The sequence below is a fragment of the Pongo abelii genome, chromosome 14 (assembly GCF_028885655.2).
Source record: "Pongo abelii isolate AG06213 chromosome 14, NHGRI_mPonAbe1-v2.0_pri, whole genome shotgun sequence".
In the NCBI taxonomy this organism is placed as follows: Eukaryota; Metazoa; Chordata; class Mammalia; order Primates; family Hominidae; genus Pongo; species Pongo abelii.
In genome coordinates, this window is record NC_071999.2 from 88,136,476 (window position 1) to 88,149,152 (window position 12,677).

The following is a 12,677-nucleotide window of genomic DNA, read 5'->3' on the forward strand; positions in this document are numbered from 1 at the left end:
TTCTGTTTCTCCACACAATCACCAATACTTAACATAGCTTTTCTTCCCTTTGTTTCCCTTTTTAAAAAAGAAAATTCTAAGCAGTGTTTGCTAGTATCACATTATAGCATTAGTTTGTCTTTATCTAATGATCAATTACTCTTTAATGTCTTTGCATGTATTTATTTGCCATCTGTATGTCTTCTTTAGTGAATTGTCTAGTTATTTTGTATAATTTTCATTAGATTAATGTTTTCTTGTTTTTGAATTTAAAGACTTCTTTACATGTTCAGAATAAAAGTCCTTTATCAGATACACGTATTTACAAATATTTTCTCTGGATCATTGGCTTTTCTTTCCATTCTCTTAAACTGTCCCTTACAAAACCGTTTTTTAATACTGATAAAGTTCAATGCAGTATTTGTAATGTATTAGATTTTAATGTCACGTCCAAAAACTGACTATCGAGCTAAGATCACACAGATGCTCTGCTTTATTTTCTTTTTAATATTTTATATTTTTATGTTTTACATTTAAGTCTGCGATAATCTTTATTCAATTTTTTAAGTGGTTTGAAGGATATATGTATATGTATACACACACACACACACATATATATATATACATATACATATATTTAAATATAGGCATCCAATTGTTCCTGCAGCATTTGTTGATAAGACTATTCACTGAATTTTCTTTGTACTATGTAAACTCAGATTGCTGGTTGTATTTATTTTCTTACCAATGTAGAATTCAAGTGGCTTGCTTCTTCAAGGACGACAGGAGAGAGGCTCTGTTCTTAGGAAGAAACTCAGCCTCTCTTTAAGATTTTCACTTGATTGAGTCAGGCCTACCCACAGTAGTCTCCTTTATGATTAACTCAAAATCAACTGATTTGGGACTGTCATTGAAACTTCAAAATCCCCTCACTTTTGCCACATTCTATAACCTAGATAAAAACTCATGGGCTCATCCACACTAAAATATTTTAGGGCATGGCTCACTGGGAACAACTCTGTGGTGTGAGCACCAAAGTGAATTTTGATAGTCGGGTCTTCTGTGGAATTGTTCAATTTCATTTAAATTACCAAATTTATGAAGAGATAGTTGTTCATAGCATATCTTTATTATCTTTAATGAGTACGAGATCAGTAGTGGTGAACCCTCTCTCATTTCTGATATTGGTATTTAATGTTTTTTATTTTTCACCTCAGTTATCCCTGCTAACATCTTTGAGAGTTTCAAAAATAATTAGATTTTGGTTTTGTTGATCCTCTGTTTTATTGTTTTCAATTTTATTAATTTATACTTTAATTTTTATTATTTGCTACCTTTTGTTTGCTTTAGGTTTAATTTGTTCTTTCTCTAGTTTCCCAAGTTAGAGGCTTAAGTTACTGATTTTAGATTTTTCTTCTTTTCCAAAAAATACATTTAATACTGCATCTCTCTCAGAACTGATTTAGCTACATCTGACAAGATTTGATAATTTGTATTTTCATTTTCATTAACTCAAAATATTTTTATATTTCCCTGGAGAATTTCTTTTTTATCCATAGGTAATTTAGATAGAAATTGTTTAATTTCAATATGTGTGGTACATCTTCAACAATTTTTTTTTATTTCCAGTTTAATTATTTAATTGCTTGAAAATAAATTTTATGTTTTCTATGTTTGAAATTTATCCAGGTTTGTTTTATGGCCCATAATATGATGTGTCTTGGTGAATGTCCCATGTGCAGCAGAGAAATTTGTATTCTACTGTTGTCAGATGGAACAGTGTATAAATGTTAACTAGATCAAATTCATTGATTGTGTTTTTCAGCTTATATATCCTAACTTAATTTCTACCCGACCGTTCAATTACTAAAAGAGGTGTCTTTTTTTTTTTTTTTTGCTTTCAACAACAAAAGTTTAATTCTATTAAAGTTAATATTATTTTTAATTGATAAATCATAATTGTATTACATTTATAGCACAGAATTTGATGTTTTGGATGTATGTATACAGTGTGGAATGATTAAATAAAATTAATTAGCATATCCATTACCTCACTATTTAACTTTTTTTGTGTGGTGATACATTTGAAGTTTACTCTCTTAGTTATTTTGAACTATGCAATTAAAGTCTGCAATTAAAATTTTAAAGTTTCCAACTATAATGTGAACCTATTTCTCCTTTCAGTTCTATAAGTTTTTACATGATGTATTTTTAATCTCGGTTGTTAGTTATATTGTACATCTAGCATTGCTATCACTTCTCTGAATATTGACCACTTCATGTAATATCCCTTGCTCTTGTTATCCCTGACATGATTCCTTATTCAAATTAATATGAGTACTTCAGTTGTCTCTTTATTAGTGTTAGCATAATATATGTTTCTCCATCTCTTTACTTTTAACCTTTCTGAATCCTTGTATTTACAGTACTTTTCTTCTATATAGCACATACTTGTTTTCCTTTAAACCCAAATGACAATCTGTTTTTTAATTTGAGTGTTTATATTATTCATGTTTTAAGTGATTATTGATATGATTGTATTAAAATATACCATCTGATTGCTGTTTTCTATATGGTATATTTTTTATCTTCTTTTCCTCTTTTTTGGCCTATTCTTGTTTTAATTGAACATTTTTATGATTGCTCTTTATTTCACCTATTCATGCATTTTTAATGGCTGTTGTCGGGTCTACTATGTGTATTTTTAAATATTGTATTTCTTTCTTCAAATAATATCAGGTAACGTTATGTTTAGTGCAAATATAATGGAATTCTTCCAATTTTTTTCCTCTTTATGAAATTGCTACCATTAATTTCACTTTTATATATACTATAAGCACCCAATTCATTGCTTTAACTGTATATTATCCCTTAAATCAATTATGTATTAAAAATTAAAGATTATATTTTACGTTCCTTGATTTATTTTCTGATGCCTTTCCATTCTTTGTTTATAAGTTTCTTTGTCATTTTTCTTCTCCTTGAATACTTCATTTAAATTTTTTAATACTTAATGTTTTTATTTATAACTTATACATAATGATTGTAATATTTACGTAGCATGGTGTGATGTCTCAATGCATGTATACATTGTATAGTGACCAAATTGGGGTAATTACCATATTTATCATTTTAAATATTTACCACTTTTTGTGGTGAACGCACTCAGAATTTTTCCTACTAGCTGTCTTGAAATATACACTACATCATTTGCTATAGCCACCCTACTGTGTAATCGTGCAGGAGAACTTATCCTTGCTGTCTAAATATAACTTTGTACCTGTTGATCAATCTCTCCCAGCTCCCAGCTCCCCTGACTCTTCCAAGCCTCAAGTAACTGCTATTCGACTCTCTACAACTGTGAAACCAAGTTTTTTAGATTCCACATATGAAAACAAATTATCTGATTCAAAAATGGGCAAAAGACCTAAATAGACATTTATCCAATAAACACATGTAAATGGCCAACAGATATATGACAAAATACTCAATATTACCAATAATCAGAAAAATTTGAATCAAAATTAAAATAAGATATCACCTCACCCCAGTTAAAATAACTATCATCAAAATGACAAATAATAATGTACGCTGGTGAGGATGTGGAGAAGAGACCTCACTGTTGGTGGGAACATAAATTAATAAAACCATTATGGAAAACAGTATGGATCTTCCTCAAAAAATTAAAAATAGAATTACCATATGATCCAACAATCTAATTACTGGGTATACAACCAGTGGAAAGAAAATTAATATGTTGAGGAGACATCTGCATTCCCATTGCAGTGCTATTCACCATAGCCAAGATAAAGAATCAGCCTAACTACACATCTGTGGATGTACAAAGAGAACGTGGTGTGTGTGTGTGCGTGTGTATACACATACATACATACATGTAAAATGAAATACTTTTGAGTCATAAAACAATGAAATTCTGTCATTTGCCACAATGTGGAGGAACCTGAAGAACACTATGTTAAGTCAAATAAACCAGGCACAGAAAGCCATACACCATATGATCTCGCTGATATGTGGAATTTGACTTTTTGGGACACGTTGGCTGTATGTCAGATCTTTTGTAGGAGAGTCTGTTCTTCACTTTTGAAGAATATAGAATTTGGGGTTAACAAACTTCCCTTTCAACACTTAAAACATTTCAATCTTGTGTCATCTTAGTTGTGTGATTTCTGATGTAAAACCTGTTGTAATTATTATTGTTGTTTCTGTGTTAAGTAACATACTTGATTTCTCTGTCTACCTTCAAGATTCTCTCTTTGTATTTGCTTTTCTGCAGTTTCAATATTATATTCTTGGGTGTGTTGTTGTTATTGTTGTTTATTTGGTATTTTTTATATTTATTTTTTGGTATTTGTCTTGATTGATGTTTCCTTTCTTAGATCTGTGGTTTATTTTCTGTTGCTAATTCTGAAAATATTTAGGACATTATTTCTTCAAACATTTCTTCTGCCTATACTCATTCTAATCTCCTTTTGACATTTCTATTACATGTATTTCGCATTATTTGGTCTTGTCCCTCAGTTTTTGAATCCTCTGGATTTTTAAAATTTATTTTTCTCTTTGTATTTTAGTTTGGTTAATTTCTATTGACATATATAAGTTCACTGAGTTTATTTCTTGACCATGTGGAATCTGGTGATAAACTCATCAAACGCGTTCTTCATTTATGGTATTTTTTTTCTAGCAACTCTTTAATTTTCTCATATAATTTCCATATCTCTGCTGACATTATCCATCTGGTCTTACATATTGTCTACCTTTTACATTAAAACCTTTAACACACTACTCAGCTTTTTAAAATTCCCCTGTCTGATGATTTCAACATCTGTAGCCTATCAGAGCTTGGTTATAATGATTCCTTTCCTCTTCAGAATCTCTAAGGATTCCTTCTCTCCTGCCTTTCCTTATGCTTTCCATTTTTGTTGCTGCTGTTGCTGAAAGCCAGACATACTTCCCAGGCTAGTAGATTTTGAGGTAAATAGACCTTTACTCTGAAAATTCATGTTAATCTAGCCAGGAGTTAAGCTGTGTTTGACTTTCAATATTGCTAATGGTTACCAGTATTAAAGTTTCTTTTTCTTTTTGGAAGCAGAGCCTCATTCCTGTTGTCCAGGCTGGAGTGCAGCGGCGTGATCTTGGCTCTCTGCAGCCTCCATCTCACTGGCTCAGGAGATCCTCCCACCTCAGCCTCCTGAGTAGCTAGGACTACAGGCGCATGTCACCACGCCAGGCTAATTTTGGTATTTTTTGTAGAGAAGGGGTTTCTCCATGTTGCCAAGGCTCGTCTTGAATTCCTGGGCTCAAGTAATCGGCCAGACTCAGCCTCCCAAATTGCTGGGATTACAGGCATGAGCCACTGTGCCAGACAGTATTAAAGTTTCTTGCCAGGGGCCAACCAAACCTTCAAATTCCTCTGCCTTTCTTGTTTGTGTCTTACATCTAGGCTTTGAGTCTCCCCTTTGTGATGATGCTCAGTTATGATTACCCCGACTGAAATATTAGAGTACCCTCACCATGAACCCTGCAAATATTCTTGTTCCTTAGCTGCAGGAGATAATCCACCATTGTTTTCTGTGTATGTCCCTAAGGACGTCCACCCTGCAATTTAAGCTATTTTTCTCCTTAGGAGAAACTAGGCAGATAAATCAGGGCAGAGATCCCAACCTGCACATTCAGGAATGTGGAATAGGTTTTGCAGTGGCTGCCTTTCCTACCCTTTAGCTAGCACCATGGGAATCCCTTTTCCGAATTTTCTCCTATCTTTTATGTGGGGTTCTAGAGGAATAGTTTGCGAAAAGGTAACCATCTCCCTAGGACAGCATCTCCCAGGAGCTCCCCACCCTCACTCTAGCCTGCACCCATCCTTCAGCAGTTCCTCACAATTTCTAGTTTAATGTCTTGTCTGGCTCATATATAGTCTGACTGTCATTTACCCAGGAAAACAAATGCTTAGGTTCTATGTTGGCCTCTCTCCAGGTTTTAAAATGACTATCCATCCTGTGAACTCAGTTCTCTGATGGATTTCACGTAAGTCATTAATTTGCTCCATGTGCAAATTTTTCTGGTAAAGATGGGAACTTATTTATTTTTAAACATATTTATAATGAAACTCTTTATTTTTTATTATCTCTGTCTGCCTCTCTGCTATGATTGCAGATACAACCCTAAAAGAATCAGCCTTATCTCAAGAAAATTGGGTGACAAATTAAGTGATGTAATAAAAATCAGAGTATAGTTACTCAGAATAGAGCTTGACTTGAAAGAGACTTGAAAACCTTTTTGAGATTATTAAAATTTTCTATATGTTGATTTTCAGGTGGTGGTTATGTAGTGTCTGTGCACTCAGGGTTTATGTATTGTTTGCAATTTATACCTCAATAAAAATAATTAAAATTATTTTTATTGAGGTATAATAAAATAAGAATAATTTTATTTTTATTGAAGTACATTCTAATTATTACTAAAAATAATAATTACAGAACTAATTATATATCTTAATCTTTATATGGCTTTCTGCATGTCTATTCCTCACTATGCTAAATTATGTAGAAGCAGGCCTTACAAAAGTAAGTCTTGATCAGTAGGTGGCAACATTCAGTAAAAAAAAAAAAAACAAAACAAAACTGACATCTCTTTTTCCTCTGTCACCATAAACCAGAGGCCCAAACGTTAAGGGGTTGACTTCTGCTTCTACTACCTGCTATGGCAAGGCACAAACTGTGATCAGCTGTCTGGAAAGAGAAGGAGGATAACTTACAAAATCTAACATTAAGAATACTAGAAAAGAACAGAGCCGTCAGAAATAATGCCACATATCTACAAGTATCTGATCTTTGACAAACCTGACAAAAACAAGAAATGGGGAAAGGATTCCCTATTTAATAAATGGTGCTGGGAAAACTGGCTAGCCATATGTAGAAAGCTGAAACTGGATCCCTTCCTTACACCTTATACAAAAATCAATTCAAGATGGATTAAAGACTTAAATGTTAGACCTAAAACCATAAAAACCCTAGAAGAAAACCTAGGCATTACCATTCAGGACATAGGCATGGGCAAGGACTTCATGTCTAAAACACCAAAAGCAATGGCAACAAAAGCCAAAATTGACAAATGGGATCTAATTAAACTCAAGAGCTTCTGCACAGCAAAAGAAACTACCATCAGAGTGAACAGGCAACCTACAAAATGGGAGAAAATTTTCGCAACCTACTCATCTGACAAAGGGCTAATATCCAGAATCTACAATGAACTCCAACAAATTTACAAGAAAAAAACAAACAACCCCATCAAAAAGTGGGCAAAGGACATGAACAGACACTTCTCAAAAGAAGACATTGATGCAGCCAAAAAACACATGAAAAAATGCTCACCATCACTGGCTATCAGAGAAATGCAAATCAAAACCACAATGAGATACCATCTCACACCAGTTAGAATGGCAATCATTAAAAAGTCAGGAAACAACAGGTGCTGGAGAGGATGTGGAGAAATAGGAACACTTTTACACTGTTGGTGGGACTGTAAACTAGTTCAACCCTTGTGGAAGTCAGTGTGGCGATTCCTCAGGGATCTAGAACTAGAAATTCCATTCGACCCAGCCATCCCATTACTGGGTATATACCCAAAGGACTATAAATCATGCTGCTATAAAGACACATGCACACGTATGTTTATTGCGGCATTATTCACAATAGCAAAGACTTGGAACCAACCCAAATGTCCAACAATGATAGACTGGATTAAGAAAATGTGGCACATATACACCATGGAATACTATGCAGCCATAAAAAAGGATGAGTTCATGTCCTTTGTAGGGACATGGATGAAATTGGAAATCATCATTCTCAGTAAACTATCGCAAGAACAAAAAACCAAACACCGCATATTCTCACTCATAGGTGGGAATTGAACAATGAGAACACATGGACACAGGAAGGGGAACATCACACTCTGGGGACTGTTGTGGGGTGGGGGGAGGGGGAAGGGATAGCATTGGGAGATATACCTAATGCTAGATGACGAGTTGGTGGGTGCAGCGCACCAGCATGGCACATGTATACATATGTAACTTACCTGCACATTGTGCACATGTACCATAAAACCTAAAGTATAATAATAATAATAATAATAATAATAAAAGAAAAAAAAATGTAAAAAAAAAAAAAAAAAAAAAAAAGAATACTAGAAAAGAGAGCAAACAAATACGTACCACAGCTAGTCTGCCGACATCTCTTTTAACTGTATCAGTAATGTACAGTATTTTCATTCCTATATTGTTTAGTGTAAATCGATGTTTCCATGATAAAAGGAATTCTGAATCTGTGCTTGGAGATTCAAAAGGAGAAAATGTTATAATCTATTTGTGTTAAGTGGAGATGTCAACCCCTCGCCACATTATTTCTACCGTATACTAGAGCCAGGCCTTTTAACATATTTTTGCTGTGTTTGAAAGTAGTGACTGTGTCCCGGATAGTTTCCTATGTTTTTGTATAAAATACATCTGAATATGGAATTTATTCACATGGCTAAAAATATTCCATACATTTAAAAACCACCCTTCATTAATAACAAATTCTTGTATATCCTTCCAGTATTAATTAATATTTGTGAAGTAAATCTAGAAATAAATTTTTATCTCTAGTCTTTTTTTTATATAAAAAATAGAAAATGAGATACTCTGTTTCCCACATAGTTTCTTGACTAACAATGTATCTTGGAGAAAATTCAGTATCTTTCATAGTGTTTCCTCATTCTTTTCATTTTGCCATACATTTTATTATATTTGTTGATATACCATGATTTATTTAACCAGTTATCCATTGCTGGTAATTTGAGTTCCCGATATTATTTTTCTGTTCCAAACAAAGCTAAAATTAATAAAATAGTACATATGTCATTTCACATGTGTGAAAGCATCCAGAAGATAAATCTCCAGACATAAAATTGCTGGGGGAAACTATATATATACATGTGTAATTTTGATATATACCGCCAATTTTCTCTCCAGGACGTTCGCACCAATGTAGACTCTCAACAGTAATACATCAGACTTAGTGTTTCCTTAGTCTCACAGAGAGTTTTATCAACATTGGATTTTGTCAAATGGATAGTGGAATACTGTATTAAAAAGTAGCATGCCTTATTTTTTATTGAGGTAGAATTTACACAGGGTAAACTGCATAAATCTTAAACATAAGGCTTGTTGAATTTTCACATATGTATGAATTTTCACATATGTTTACCATGTCACACCTCTTCATCAAAACATAGAGCATTTCCAGCATTTTTAAATGCTCCCTTTTGCTCTCCCTAGACAGTACACCTCTAAGGATGACTGCTAATCTCTACCATCAAAATCTAGTTTTTCCTTTTTACACTTAATATACATAGAATAAAATACCACTAGAATTCTAGAGTGTCTGGCTTTTTCCCTCAAACCCACGTCTATAGTATTCATCTGTGATATCATGTAAACATGTTTTTCATTCATTTTCATTGCTGTCATATCTATTATTTGAATGTATCTCAATTTATTCATCTTATGAATAAATAACACTGAAATTAATTTCCATTTTTTGCTATCAAGAAACATCATCTAGTCACTGCAGTATCTACAACCCACAATATTTATTGTTTTGTTACTCATAATAATTCCATTGAAACCATTTTCTGACTCATATCGTGATTTCCTCCTTGTCCATGAGTTACACATACGAGTACCTCAATTTCTAAACATTTGGAGACTTTCCTGTTAGGTTTATAATATTACATTTTAGTGAATCCACATGTTCAAAGACTATACATTCAAATTATTTCAGATCTTTGATGTTTGTTGCTATATGCTTTACAGTGGAGATGTTAATTTCAACATGTACTTGGAAAGACTATAATTTGCATAAATTGGATATGATGTTCTAATCTGTTTCAAATACACCAACATTAAACTGTGTTATTTAAATTTCTATATTTTTAATGATTTCTCTGCTTGTTTTATCAGTTACTGAGAAGGCTTATTAAAAATCTTAATTGTGGATTTTTCTACCTCAGCATTTAGTTCTGTCAAATCTTCATATTTTTGGAAAATAATTCTATCAGGTATAGAAAAATTTATAATTGTTATATCGTATCATAGAATTAATATTTTAACCATTATGATATATCTCTGCCATTTGTTTGGCATTAATACTTGTCTGATATTAAGTTAGCCATCCCTGCTTTTGGAGGGTAATGTTTGTATGGTAAATCTTTTTCTATACCTTTCCTTTTAATATTTCTGTATCTTAATATTGTAAGTGGGTGAATGTTTTATAAGTAATATATGGCTTACTTTTTAATTAATCAAATTTGACTATTTCTGTAGTTTATGTAAAGTTTAGAAATCTTACACTTGATATATTTTCTGGAAGACGTCTATTTAAAAAAATCATATTTTAAAATAAAATTTTCCTGTTAGTATGCATAAACAGGTTTTGTGTGAATATTTTTTTTTTATATTTCAGAGATAAATACCTAAGTGTCCAATTGCTTTGTCTTGTAGTTGTTATATGTTTAATATTAATATAAATGAGCAAATCATTTCCCTGAGTTGTGGTACCATTTTACATTCCCACCAGCAATGTATAAGTGATATGTTTTCTCTGCATTTTCAATTGCATTTAGTGTTATAATTATTTAATGTTGTTACTGAAAGAGTTGGGGAAAATGTACTAACCTGGTAGTTTGGAAGTGAATGGGGTTTGTAAAACCAAAGGCAAAAAAAAACGCATATAATAATTATAAAATAGTTGATAAAGTTGTCCCCTACAAAGATATGAGGTTAATAACTCTAGAATCACTACACATGCATACTGAAATTAAACAACGAAATAATAAATGGTGGATAGTGCAATCAGGATTCTCACTGTCGAAGTGGTGTGTGTTATAGATCAGCAAATGGAGGAGGTTAAAATGATCTATGTAGTAATGGATTCGAGGTGGAGACATCAGTATGAACTCATGTTTAGCTTAATATAGATGCTGATGGCAATATGTAATATATTTATAGATATGTGTATATATAGATGGAATAGTATACACACATTGTTCTGTCAGCTGAAAGAGTATAAAAGTGTTGACACCCCAAGGGCAACAAGCACACTTCACACTTAGCAGATGGTTTCTAATACCACTCCTCAATAAAGAAAATCAAGGTCATTGGAGAAATGTCTGATTCTAGGACTGAGACGTGAAATATATAAGGTGATCTGAGCACATCTTGCAGTCTCAGAAAGAAAGATAATACTCAAGGAAACACTGTGGGGATGGATTATGTCAACAACAGAGACACAGGAGCCAAATGAAAGAGATTCCAACTGCTAAGACTAGAACAATTTGAGCAACAAACTAAATTACTTTGAGATTAAACTCCAAAGTATACTGTGTGTGTGTGTGTGTGTGTGTGTCATTATAGGCTCATCCCATTTATTTTTGTATATATATATATATATATATATATATATACACATAGAAGAGATGAGTCTATGATATAAATAACTGGGTACAATATATAAATAAATGTAAGACAATAGGCAATTTTTCCATGCAGAACAATTCCAAATAGTATATACAGAAACTCCACCTCAAAGAGACGGATTGTAATTCCTCACTCTTTAAACATATCCTCTTCTTAGTGATGCTCTTCTAAGAAGTACGATTAAAAAATTGGAAATTTGGATAATTAATCTGCAGGGAAATTGATGGAAAACACCCCAGCCAAATAATCAAGAATTGATAATATGTACCCTTGATAGGTAGGATATAATGAAAATTATATTTTAACTTCACAGACTTCTCCACATCCTATAAATCTAGTCATGAGACAAACATCAAATAAATCTTAATTGAGAAATACTCTATCAAATAACTGGTCAGTACATTTCAAACTGTCAAGATCATCAGAAACTAGGAGAGTCCATGAAACTGTCACAGCTAAGAAGATTCTAGGGAGACAGGACTGCTAAAAATAATGTGGTATCCCGGGTGAGATTTTGGAACAAAAAAAGTAAAACAACTTTAGAAATCTAAAAATGTATGGAATTCAATTGAAAATAATGTATTAATATTGCTTTATTAATTATGACAAATATAACACATTAATGTGAGATGTCAAAAATAAAAAATTGGTGCAGGTATATAGGAACTCACTGCATTGTCTGTGCAACTTTTCTGTAAATACAAATCTATTCTGTGGTAAAATTTTGTTTCAAACAAAACAGAAAATATACCCTGCCTGTTGATGGCAAGAATGTCAAACCATTTGTAGCCACATTTAACCCATCACACAGGTTTAACCCAAAGCTATGTCTTATGACCTGGATGCTGCCTTAGAGTCAAGTCCAAAAATTTAAACTAAAACGAAGAGCAATCATTAGCTGTATGTTTCATTTAAATTGTTTAGATCATCCTGAAGCAGATTTCTGTTTAATGCATTTCATACTCTCTCACCACTTATTCATAAGTCACACATAGTTTCACTATTAACAAATGGTAAAATAATAGTAACAACAATTAAAGCAGATCAATAAAATCAATGCATTCTAATGAATAAAGTTCAATTAATACCCAAAGCCTAATGTGGATTAAAACATAAAATACAAAGTCAAGCCATTTCCTGTAATTCAATCAATTTATTATTACAA

The 12,677-nt window shown here is 32.5% G+C and overlaps 1 long non-coding RNA gene across 1 annotated transcript in view; it reads right to left on the reverse strand.

The window, feature by feature from the left end:
- The window catches only part of LOC134759859 (uncharacterized), a 63,834-nt gene extending 55,537 nt beyond the window's left edge, over window positions 1–8,297 (reverse strand). The window contains exon 1 of the long non-coding RNA XR_010136708.1: window positions 8,210–8,297. This is a non-coding gene — a long non-coding RNA (uncharacterized LOC134759859). The remainder of the gene's footprint in view (window positions 1–8,209) is intronic.
- Window positions 8,298–12,677: the final 4,380 nt, after the last annotated feature.